At 48.7% G+C, this 13,060-nt stretch overlaps 1 protein-coding gene and 1 pseudogene across 6 annotated transcripts in view; one reads left to right on the forward strand and one right to left on the reverse strand.

Annotated features, from left to right (window-relative positions):
• The window catches only part of Arhgap22 (Rho GTPase activating protein 22), a 157,783-nt gene that overhangs the window by 38,273 nt on the left and 106,450 nt on the right, over positions 1-13,060 (reverse strand). The gene's annotated exons all lie outside the window — the stretch shown is intronic.
• LOC101979934 lies at positions 5,608-5,974 on the forward strand (annotated as a pseudogene).

The following is a 13,060-nucleotide window of genomic DNA, read 5'->3' on the forward strand; positions in this document are numbered from 1 at the left end:
ATGACATGCCACACAGCCAGGGCCTGAGGGGCTCTGCAGACAGGTCACCCCAGTCCTGCCCCTCTCTGGCTGGGCACACAGACACTGCTCCCTGGTTCGATAGCGCCACCACACATCTCTCACCAAAGCCCTGTTTCAGGACGGATGCATTCCACCCCCACAGCTGTGAGGGGCCCTGGGGCTTTACCTGGCACTTTTCCCACACTTCATTTTTCAAGCCGAATAGTTCTGTTTCTGTTTAGCTTCTCTAATTTCTCTCCTGCCTGTAGGCCAGCTACACAAGACAAGTAGGAAGTCTCCATGCTAGTGCAACTTGTAGGTTTAACACATTCTACTACCGAGTGAGTACCAGTCCCCGGCACTACTCCAAAAAGTTGTCATTCACCTTGTAGTCTAAATGAATACAGCGCCCTCTAGAGGAAACCATTTATACTGTAGGCTCCATGAATGGTATCCTAGATGGTCTTACATGGTCTTATCTTTCTGCTTTCTACAGAAGGAACTGCTAACACTGTTCCAACAGTAGGACTATCTGTCCGTGGTCTTCAGCAAGGCTCAGGGGGTTGGGAGCAAAACTCCATCCCTTCAGTCCTGTCCTCCTCAGGCCCAGTCATAGGCAGGGCTGGGTCCTGACCTTGGGGAAGGTCCCAACTGTGACCTGATTCCCACCGCTCTCCATCACCTTAGGCCTCCTCAGTGTGAGGCCATGACTAGCAGAGTCAATCACCTGTCCCTCCATGGACAGATATCACAGCAACCCCATAGTATCCAGAAGTGGCTCCCCCAATTATAATTATCTGTTGTTGGGGACAGAGGAGCAATGAATGGGAGGGAGGGGGAAAAAAGCAGGCAATGTGTGGAGTCCAGGGAGCTTCTGGGTGCACTTCCTCTCATGTTACACACCCTTGTGATGTGCAGGCTTTACCGGCTCCCTGGAATATGCTGGATTAGACCAGATCATCAAAACGGACAGAGTGTGCCGGGGAAGCAACAAGAGGACTAGAGTTCGAATCCCCAGAACCCACATAAAAGCTGGATGGGCATGGCGGCTCCCTGCAGCCCCAGAACTTGGGAGGCAGAGGTCAGGGATCCCCAGGGCAAGCTGGCTAGCTGCATTAGCCAGGGTTAGCGCACAGATGCGCACACAATCACACCTGCAGGCTGCATGCTGACCACCACAGACACAACAGCAACAGCTAACACCAAGGGAAGAGAGAAGGGCCCAGAGCTCAGAAAAGTCCACCTTTCTGTACGCCACTGCCAACAGATACCTACTGTTCAAAGTGTGCCTTGGCGTGCCAGCTCTCCGACCACAAAATGGCCACGAGGAGCGGCCTTCTGCATATCCTCTATAGGACAGCCACCTCGTGGATGTAGCTGTTCTGAAGGTACCAGGATGATACGTGGTCCAGCTGAGAACGGGACCTCAAGAGGCGCGAAACAAGATGGAGGGAGTCACGGAAACTCCCATTAATTCACGAGGGCACTTAAAGCTAAGACGGGCCAGGGACAGGCCCTGCTCAGCTAGACACACTCATCACAAGGCTCACCAGATTCCCGCAGCGGCCCTGAGCTGAGGCATCAGGGATCCCACTGTAGTGATGGGGAAACAGCCTCAGGGACAGGGCTTGCTGGAAACATGTGGCAATAAGCAGTGTAGACCTACCTGTCGAAAGGTGCCTGCTTCCCTCTCGGTGGGTGTGAGATGCAAAGACTAGGGCTCCTTTTCATGGGGATGCAGGCTTTTGTTGTTGTTTGTGGTGGTGGTGGTGTTGAGAATCCCCAAACCATCCTTGTTGTCTAACTCTTGCTGCTCCCTGCCCCAGCAGACAGGCACTGCCAGGCAGGGTGTCTCCTCAGGTGGCCCTGCATGTCAAAACCCAACCACTAGCCAGGGAGAGCCTATGTACGTCCTGAGTACTTATTACTAGGGCTGAGTCGGGGGGCCTGCCAAAGACAAACGCACTACTCAAGGACTCTACAGTGGTCTTGGCTGGCATAGCTGCTTTCGGTCCTGGCTGCCGGAGAGAGAGGCTCGCTTGTCCTCCTGCACATACTTCTTATCCTCCAGAGACCTAAACAGCTCCCTTAGGAGTGGTTTTCTGTGCAACTTGGGATCCCTCTGGAAGGGACAAAAACATCATGTAACCTGCACAGATGGTCACACGGCCTGGGGCTCCAGCCTTAATGTCTAGCATTGTCTTGCAGAAGGCCCTAGCAGGCAGCGGGAAGAGGGCAGACCTGGAGCCTGAGCCATATGGGAGTGGCCAGCAAACGGTCTATTTGCATAGAAAGACTCTACCCATTAGCTCTGCTGAGCTTGTATCAGCCCAAAACTCGCTAATAGTGTGCCTGGTGATGGTGGGTGCCTGTTTGTGAGTGTCTAATGTCACGAAGCACAAGCACTCTGGTGGAGGTGCTGAGACAGAGAAGAGGCCTCTGGTGGGGACACTAACTGTCTGTCTAATACTGAAACTGGACACTGGCACTCACGAGGCACCAGGAGCCAGGGCAGGGCCTTGGATGCTGGAGGCTAAGGGCTTTGTCCTCCTGAGTCCCTGGCCACCTGTCTCTGTAACTTGTGCTATCTACATTTTAGGCCTGATGTCACTCAGGGCTGAGCATGATGGAATGGATAAGGTGTCTTCTGAGAACACCAAGGGAACCCAGAGTTCTTCCTAAACAGAAAGTCATGCCGTGCACTCCGGTGGCTCCCTTAGCCATGAGTTTTGCCCAGGATGCATTCCCAGCCACGGTCCCTCAGTGGACCCTCGAGCCTGGCCTCAAAGCACCCAGGATAGGGGGTGTGTGCCCTGGCGGAGGTCCTGGAGGATGCCGGCACAGGGGCGCTTTGTTCTGGCCTTCGCAGTTCATGCTTGGGCAGACGCTCTGTGAATGGCACTGTTGTGGTATTTTAAGAAGATTCTACAAATAGCGCTCGCTCAGAATGGGCTTCAGAACCCAGCTCATGAATGCCCCCCACCAGGGCAGCCGCAGGGAGCTCTAGCTGGACAATAGGGCCTCACAGGGAGTAGGAGGATGCTGGGTGACCCAGCCACACTTCCCGGTCCTCCCAGTGGCGAGTTTATTGGGAGGTGTGGCTCCCTGTCTGGGTAACATCCCTTCAGCACCACCTCTCTGGATCTCCAGGGTGGCAGGCTCTGAAGCTGTCTGTGTGGGTCACGGCGGTGGGGGCGGGGTACTGGAAGGAAGAGTGCCTGGAGATTTCCTCAGACAACGCTTTATTAGGTAGTCAGAGAAACCTCAAAGACCCACTGTCCAGGCAGACAAAAGCTATTAAACTGCAATCTTTCCAGAAATTTATTCTGGAGCTTTGGATAGACAGTAATGATCTAGGTGCTTAGAAACAGACAGGAGGGTCGCAGGTTGCATTCCTGAGACTATCTGCAAGGCTGGGGTTCAGTTAGTCACCCCCTGGAAACCTTGGAGTCTCACCCCTTCACAGAGCCCTTTCCAACCCGGGGAGGCTGAGGAAGGAGGCTCAATGTGTACTCAGGCACAGCCAGCACTCAGCAGATGTAGCCTCGCCCCTTCCCAGGTGAGACCATTCATCTCCCATGCCTGAAGCATGCCCCAAACATGCCTGAACTGCTGAGGACCGGCAGACATCACGGGAATTCCTTGTGACACCATTGAGTCTACACACCTCAGGCTGTGGCAGTCCAGCGGGCAGGACGTGAGGAGCCTGCAAGGGATGACAAGGGTAGACTTGGCCAGAGGCAAAGTGGAGGCTTTGGCCTAAGTTCAGACTTGGAAAAAGTCTGAAATAAGAACCTCTCTCAAGGGGATGGAGGTTAAAGCACTTGTTGCTCTTGCAGAGGCATGGGCTCAATTCTCTCTGCCCTCCATGGGCATCAGGCACACACACGGTGCACATGCATACATAAAGGCAAAATATGCATACACATAAAATAATAAACTAGATAATTCTTTAAGCATTATTTTACAGTCACCCCACCCCAACTCCAAAATATGCGAGGCTGGCCAGCCAGGGGACAAGTACCACCTACTCTGAACCTATAAAAGTTCTACATCATAGAGGCCACTGTGCCATCACTGATAATAATCAAGTCTATTAAAGTCATTAACAACCTGATTGAGCCCCGAGTAAAGGTACTGTATCTGTGTAGCCCTGGCACAACTCTGAGTTGCACACCTTGCACACTGTTGGTGCTACGGCTCCTAGGGTCCACCTGGCTTGTTAAGGGCCAGAAGCACAGCAGCCCATAGATTCCCATCCAGTCATCAGCTTATGCAGACTGGGGACTGGCTGCACTCAACACCGCAACCATCTGAAACAGGCCCCGCAGGCAACAGACCTGCAGAGAAGAACCTGGCTGCTGGAGCCACAAAGGAGACCTGGATGGTCTCTGCCTGACTGTCAACACCTTCCAAACCAGTATGACTAGAGACAACCCTAGTTCCAGGTTTCACTAGTAACGGTCACAGGGTGCTGTTCGCCATGTTCTAGACCTCACCGCTGCTGGTCCACGCTACAGTGACAGGCACACAGAGGGGGACAAGCAGCTGGATGGGAACCCACGGCTGGTTGGCCACTCGTGGGAGGCTGCACCTGCTTCCTCATCTCTAGCGGGAAACCAAGAAGGGACTTCAGGGTTTCACAGGGAGTGAGTCACTTCCTATTGATGAGGTGGCTAGGTCAGAGCCTGGCACACAGTGCTCTCTGGGTCATGAAGGCTATCCTGGAAGCGAAGGTACGTCGGGTAAAAATCATTTCCCTTACTGGGCATCTTCCAGGGGCCAACACCACAGTTATACAGATGCTAATTCGGATCTTAATAAACTTGGTGAGACTTCTGGGAGCCCCTTTGCTTACAGATAAAGCTATTCCTCTTTGGCGCAGAGAATTATGCTGGCTGCTGGCAGGCTGGATCCAGAGCCCTGCCCGTCCCATTGTTGCATGATCTTCCAGTGGTTCCCGGCCTCCTTGAGCCCAAGCCCTTGGCGTGTTATATCCTTGACACCTCCAAGTAAAGCCTAAATAAGAGGGACAAGACCCTGCCCAGAGGAGAGAGTACTTGCTCACATACCTTAGTAGGAATTAGCTGCTCGAAAAGTCCCTGTCCCCAAAGCACTGTCATCATCTGACCTGGTCTGAGTTCCCTAAGAAATCCCCGTGACAGGGCAGTGCCATCATTTAATCCGACTCCTGCTTTACCCTGCTTTTGTCCAGAAGACTCAGAAGTCCCGGGCAGTGATGGTGCACACCTTTAATCCCAGCCCTCGGGAGGCAGGGGCAGGCAGATCTCTCGGTTTGAGGCTAGCCTGGTCTACAGAGTGAGTTCCAGGACAGCCAGGGCTACACAGAGAAACCCTGTCTTGAAAAATAAATTGAAAAAAAAATCTGAAGCAATTCTTTCCCATTAGAGCTGTGATACAAACTGGGCAAAGACACTCAGCCAAAGCTAGAAAGTAAGGTGTATATTTTTTAAGTTTCTTTCCCGTTAGAGCTGTGATACAAACTGGGCAAAGACACTCAGCCAAAGCTAGAAAGTAAGTTGCATATTGTTTATGTTTGAAGATCATCCAGGGAGCTTCCGGGGACAGTGCTTAGAGGCACTCAGAATGGTCCAGCATTTGACATACCATCGTAGGCTCTCCTACAATACAGCCTCTAACAAAACTAGGCTGTCTTGAACCCCTGGCAACACGATTGTTTACCTTTATACCAAGAAGGCTGGGAAAGCACCTAAATCGTCATGTGATGTGCGCCCAGGCCGACTTCAAGGGGTTCGTGCTGTGAGACAGAGCTGTGAGTCCTTCTGAGATTGTCTAAGACAAAGAAGCATGTCAGCAGGGCCTACGGTAGCTTCGTGTGCGCCGCAGTGTGCCCATGACAGGATCAAGCAGGCTTTCCTTACCGAGAAGCCGGAAATTGTCAATTTTTGTGCTTGTGTGGAAGGCACAAGCACAGAGGCAGAAAGCGAAATAAATACACAGCTTTTAAAAATAAAGGAAAAGGCTTGGTTTGTGGTGGGCAAAAAAAAAAAAAGACCATCCAGGGGAAAGAAATATTGACAGAGAACTGCACATTCCTGGAGCTCTAGAAGATCACGTGTGTGCCCTTGCACAGGAGAGCCTGGGAAGGGTCAGTGTCCTGTCCCTTACTGACTTTGGGTCTCTTCCCAAGCAAAAAGTGCAGACTAAGATAGCGTCGCAAACTCCGAGGCCTAGGATGCGGGTCTGCCATTGTATCTAATTTTCATTAAAGATTACAGTGAGAACACACAAAAAACAAAGTAAAGGCCATGCACAGAAATTAATATACAGAAAGTACCCTCAACTAACTCCAAACTTGACAGAGACTGCAAGTCAGCCATTGTGAATATGTTCAAAGAAATGAAGGACACCACTGGGCTCCCCAAACAACTTTTATCCCAGCAGACAGGCAGAGCTGTCTGAGTTCAAGGCCAGCGGCCGGAGCTACATAGTGAGACCCTGCCTAAGAAAGAAAAATAAAAGGGAATTGGGTATACTGATATCTCACTAATTGTATAACATTGATAAAAAGATGTAAATTATAAAAAGAATCAAATAGAAATTCGGTGGTTTAAAAATATGATAACTTAGGATAAGACCTCAACAACAGATCTGAGGGAAACTGAAAATAGCTAGTCTGAGGGAAATATTTTAAAACATTGAGAAAAATGAACAAACAAACTTTAGAACCTGACGGTACACGATTAAGGGTACCAATGTCCACATAACGTGAGTTACGGCAAAGGGGGATGCAGAAAGGATACAGATAATGAATGATTCAAAATCTTCCAAACTGGCTGAAAAGCATGGATTTAAGAATGCCAATACTGTAAGGATGCTAAACTGGGCTTCACATCCTACAAATGCGCAGGCAAGCAGTCTGAATCCAGAGAACCTTGAAAGACACAAAAGCAAGCAAACCGACACATGATTCTTAGTGAATTCAGCTAGCTGCTGTCTTCTCAGGAAACCAACAAAGCCTGGAAGCAGTAGGATTCTCCTCCAAAATACAGAAACTGGGAAGCCATCAACCGTGAACTGTATATCCAGGAAAACCATTCTTGAAATATGAGGGAAAAACGAAGACTGACCCAGACGGACAAGGACTCTAAGTTCCCTACCCAGCAGATCTGTCCTATAGGAAATACTAACTTGAGACCTCTGTGAAATAAGAAGGCATTAGACGTTCACCCAACCCACTTGAAGAAATAACACCCATATAACTACACATATAAAAGACAGTTCAAATGTGTATTTTTGTCTAAAAAAGTAACTCCACAAAGCATCGCCTAAAAACTGTGGCAATTACAAAGATGTAATTAATACCACAATAATGACACAAAGGCCGAGAAGGGAGTAGAGATACATGGTAAAAAGAGTTTATGCTACTGAAGTGAAGACTATTAATCAGAATTTGAAGAGGGGGCTAATTGTAGTATTAGTAACAGCTTTTAAGACAACTAAAATAAAATGCTAAAAGGAAACAGTACACTAGAAAGTTTCTGTAAAACAAAGAAAAATACAGTAATATGCATAAATAAGACACAACAATGAAAGCAAGTAAGAGGAATAGAAAAAAACAGCAAAACAATTATATATATATATATACACACACACACACACACACACACACACACACACACACACACACACACACACCTTGCCATGGTTGATGGTGGTTGATTATATTCTCAGAATTGCTATGAGTTCAAGGCCAGTCTAGGCTATACAATTCCAGGCCAGCCTGGGCTACAGCATGAGAATCCTGTTCCCCAATAACAAACAAACAAAATAACAAAGCTAGCATAGTAGCAATTACATTCACTATAAGCTTCGTAAAGATTGACTACTTAAGCAAAAAGCAAAGATAACTGAACATATTTCTTAACAAAATAAATGAACATCAGAGGAAACATTAGATCATCTCCCACACGACACGAAGACATGAAGAACACCCATAGAATCAGGAATATAAGTCAGCAAAAATGTGCACTTAGCTCAGTCACAAAGAGGAATCAACTGGACCAAACGCATCTATAGAACGCACAACCCAATGATAGCAGACTACACATTCCTCTCAAGTCAATATAGGATATATTCCAGAACATACAATAGACTAAACTGCAAGCAAGCCTCAGACATTCAGAAGTATGTGCACTGACTTATCCAATTAGAAACGAATAAAAAGGAAGTTTGGGGGGGGGGGATAGACAATGGTGAGGGGACTAAACAGAACTCTGCAATACTCAGAGAAGACACAAACAACATTCTGAAAAGCTTAAGAGCCAAGTGTGACGGCACATGCCTGTGGTCCCAGCACTGAGGAGGCAGAGGCAGGAGAATTTTAACTTCTGGACTGGGTAAATATTGTGAGATTTTTGTCTCAAAACTAAAAATACAACAAAGCCAAACAAAAACACTTTGAGGCGGAGGAAACTGAAAATACAACACACCAAAATTTATGGGTCGCAGCTGTGAACGTAGAAGACACAGCCCTAAATGTCTATGTGGGAAAAGAAGGGAGAGCTCAGTAACTTAATCCTGCACATGAAGACGCGGGACAGGGACAAGCCAAACAAGATGGACAGATGAGATGAAACTACAATAGAAATAAATGATTAGGAGACAACAGTGGAAATTAACAAAAAGATGCTTCCTTTAAAGGATGATGAATCTATCAGGTATATAAAGAAAAATTAACACCCTCTACTCATAGACTTCAAATAAATAAAAAAGAATGTACTTCTCGATCCCTTCTACATAGCCAGTATTCCTGAGATACTGAACACACACATATCCTGAGAAAACTTTCAGTCAATATCCCTTATGGATGCGACTTAAAAAGGCCAGGAGTGGTCCACACACTTTTAATCCCAGCACTAAGGAAGAAAGATGAGATTAAAAGCAGAGGCGTGTGGATCACTGAGTTCGAGGTCATCCTGGTCTACAGAGTGAGTTCTAGGACAGCCAGGGCTACACTGAGAAGCCCAGTCTCAAATGAACAAACAAAATTAAAAAAAAAAAAGAAAACAAAAAGAAGAAGAAGCCAGTAAAATACAATCTCAATCACCTGATGAATGGATAAACAAAATGTATACTAAGGAATATCCACACTAAGGAATATTATTTTGCCATAAAAAGGAACGAAGAAACTACTTAAAACTAAAAAGCCTTAAAAGCATTAAAAAAGAAGTCAGTCCCCAAAACCCACTGGCAGGAAAGAAGTTTAACCATCCTGTGGCTGTTAGGCAAGGGTGACAGGGTGAGGGACAATTATCTCAGAACTAGAAGTGGCTAGCTGGGCATGAAGTTTGTTCTGGGAGTGTTGAAAATGTTTAAATTAGGGTTATGGCCACGCAATTCCATGACCACATTCTAACTGTTGAGTTGCGGTGTACTTTAATGTATGGGGTCTATAAAGATGTTTAAGGGTTAGTAATGGAGTGTATGGTGAAAGAGCCTGCCTAAAAAAATACATAAATTCCGGTGGATGGAGTTAGGGGTGTCGTAGAGAGTTATTTTATGGGGGTGATGCATCTGAATGCTCCCTACTTTGGTCCCAAGAGCCCCAGAGGTGGCTCTCCTATCCGCACAAGGACCCACGATCTAGCAGGATGGGAGAGTAGATTTACAGGCAGCTCAAAAGTCTAAAGGTGTCTGGGAGGCTTTTAAAAGAATATCAGGCCTCAAGAAGGTTGGTTCCTTCCTGGGACAAGAACTCCCACCCCTCTCCAACCTGAAGGCCCGCAGTGTTGACCTCAACCATGTGCTGGGTAAGTAGACCTGCTTTTAAGCAGGGCCAAAGGAGGGCTACTGACCCAACCAAAATCTTAGAACTGGCATCCTAGCCAGACTGCTGCCAGCTCTACGTAAGGAAGGAAGCACCAGGCCTATTGCTGGCCATTGCTAGGAGCAGAGCAGTTTTGAGCTCAAGCTGCCGCAGGCCTGGGCAACCACCAGAGCCTGCTTATTCCTCTTTCTAGATGCCCACACTGAAGTCCTGAGCTGTAGCCAGAAGAGGGAAGAGCTAAGAAAATCACTGTGCTTCCTGAAACATTTCTGAAGCCTCATGAGATTGGCGTGCACGTCTGAAATGTAGGTGGCAATGGAGAAGCTTGGGGCGGGGAGGGGAGGGCTGGCCTGATTAGGAAATGGAACTAAATCTCTACCTGAGACCAGTTCCTGTTTTCAGAAACCCACAAGGCTGCTGCCTGGTACACTTGAATGGGGAAGAGGTGACTGAGGGAGGATATTTCTCAGAAACACAGTGGAACCTGCACAGACCCTGAGCCACAGGCAGGATGCTATGGGGCCTTGTCCTCCAGGCCGCCACCAGAACCATGGGGGCACTGACCTCCTGGCCATCGGTCACAGTCTGTGCTCCACCCACATCCTGTTCCATGGCCTCTAAAGCTAAGTTGAATGCAAGCTGCCCCAGCCGCTGGCCTCACAATGTCCATCCCTAGAATTCACTACTGGCAGTGTGGGCTGGATTCTTTCAAACTGTCTGCCACTGGGATTTGCTGGGTGGCCAGAGTCACACATTGGGCCCTACCAGTGGGGAGACAAAGTGTCACCCTGCCTTCCTACACCCTGCTTTCCAGTGTTCACAAAACACACAGGTACAGTGCCTTTACAGAGGTGACAAGAGATGGCCACTGGTGGCAGCCAATCAGACCAACCCCTCCCCTGAAGAATGAATGGGGCCCACAGGCCAGGGACTTAGAGACAGCATTGGGTGCAGGCCCCCCACCAGGCTCAGTCACTCTCGGCCTGGCTATAGATATACAGAGCAATGTGTAGGACCAGCGAGGCTGAGGCAGTGTGGGGGGACAGGCTGGCCAGGCACTGGAGAGAAATGTCACCGGACTAAGAAGCTGAGCTTTTCCTGTATACAGAGACTGCGAGGTAGGCCTGAGGAGGGACACGTGTGACAGGGACTAGAACAGGCATAGGATGGCCAGAGTGGAAGCCAGTGCAGGTGACAAGTAGGAAGGTGATCCAGGAAACTGAATCACAGAGCACCCAGCTTTCCAGTGTCAGAAGGGAAGAAGACAGTGGAGAGCCAGCATCTCTGCAGAGGGGCAGGAAGGTATGAAGGGCTCCAGCTGAGAGCCCAGCCAAGCAGTGGCTGCACCCGCTGGTTGAGATGGATGCTGCAGAGGAAAGCTGGAGGGCATGGGTCTGCTTCCACTCAGTCCTCGGGGGTCCTAGAGAGACAAAACTCAAAAAGGAGGGGAAGCCACAGCAAACAAAGTGAAACGGGACAAAGGGGCCAATCAAATATACATAGATGAAAGTCTAGACAGGTGCAGCCACCAGCAACGAGGGAGGACAGAAGGGGCCTGGGGTCATCAGGCACTCAGAGCACCAGAATGGCTCATTGGTCCAGCAAGGGCAGAGGCTACCAAGAGTGTGGGGGTTAAGTGGGCATAAAAGGAGGCAGGCAGGGCAGACAGGCCATGGGTACTAGGATGGAAGACAGAATGATGGCTAGGTCCCACGGGGTACCAAGTGGACAAAAGACTGGCAGTGGTGGTGGGCGGACTATACTTTCTGATAAAAGACTTAGGCTTCTGAAGATGTAAGGAGGCACAAGGAGAAGGGAGTGGGGGTTTCTGGGAGCAGGGAGGCCTTCTGACCAGCAGAAAGAGTGAGGATCAAAAGCCCCAGAGAGAGCAGGAGATGCAGCAGCCGGGTCTCAGGGCCTGCCCTCTGCTCTCGCTGCTTCCCAGCATGCCGGGCTCAGGGGCATATCCTTCTTCCAGCCCAGGTCCCGGGTAACCACGCAATACTGAGGAGCTAGATAAATATGTCTCGTAGCCTCACACACAGATGTAGCTAGAAACACTCTTGAAAGAGTGACGTCAGACAGCTGCCTCAGGGTTCAGAGCCAGTACCTCAGCCCCTTCTCAGGCATACACAACCTCTGTAGAACAGACACTGGGGCAGGACCACTCATTTCTCTGGGAGCACCTGGGGCCCAGTTCCGCCTCTGCAGCAACCACTCATAAAGAGGACACCACCACTGCCCTGAGTTTGGCTTGCAGCCAAGTTCAGCCAGCCGATGATCTCTGGACGAACCCCAGCACTGGGTTTTAAAGCCACAAGGATGTTGCTGCTAAACCAGTCTCGGGCACTAGGGGAAGTTTTGAGGCTCTCTTCACCAGATTCCATTCAGATTATTGGAATTTTTCTACTTCTTCAGACACACTCGCACACACAAACAATCAGCTAAAATGTTCTGTTGTAAAAATGTATGTTCAGGAACATCCAGGAATGAAATCAGCAAGAACAGCGGCTGCTTTAGCTGTTGGTCCGGTGGAATATGAGTAACTAAAGGACTTTTCTGAGTGCAATGAAGTGTGTATGTGTGTGTGTGTGTGTGTGTGTGTGTGTGTGTAGATAGGGTTTCACTGTGTAGTCCACACTGCCCTTGAATTTATAGTAGTCCTCCTGCCTCGGCTTCCCAAATTCTGAGATCACAGATTTAAGCCTCATGCCTGGCTTCTTCTTTTTAAATCTTTTTCTAAACAGCAAATGCACATGCATTTTGAGCTGCGAGTCTGAATCTTCTCAGGTGACTAGCAAGCACACAGAGCCATGGAAACCAACTTGCTGAGTTACTGCTATGGCAACTGAGCTTAATATCTAAAGCAGAGATTCGTAAAGTATATCCAATGGTATGTGCACCGTGAGGTTCTGTGCAAAGCAGTTTCCTTGGACACAAGTCTAGAAGGCGGACCCATAGTCCACCCAACACACTGCTGCACAACTGTGCCCCAAACCCTGAGAAGGCCCGCCAGAAGAAACCTTCCAAACTTTAATGAATGGTGATGTCTCGGGTTATTTGACCGCATAACGTTCCACTTCTTTCATTGACTGCAGAATTCATTGCAAATAATGAGCCAAACTGCCTGCCACCTAGCCCGACCACATACATTCAAAGGTGGGTAAATGAGTCGCGAGCATGTAAAAACATTTGGAGATTATTACATTAAGAAGCCAAATATGAAAAAGGGAAGGAGGAGGAAGAGGA

Source organism: Microtus ochrogaster, chromosome 6, assembly GCF_000317375.1.
Source record: "Microtus ochrogaster isolate Prairie Vole_2 chromosome 6, MicOch1.0, whole genome shotgun sequence".
NCBI classification, from domain to species: domain Eukaryota; kingdom Metazoa; phylum Chordata; class Mammalia; order Rodentia; family Cricetidae; genus Microtus; species Microtus ochrogaster.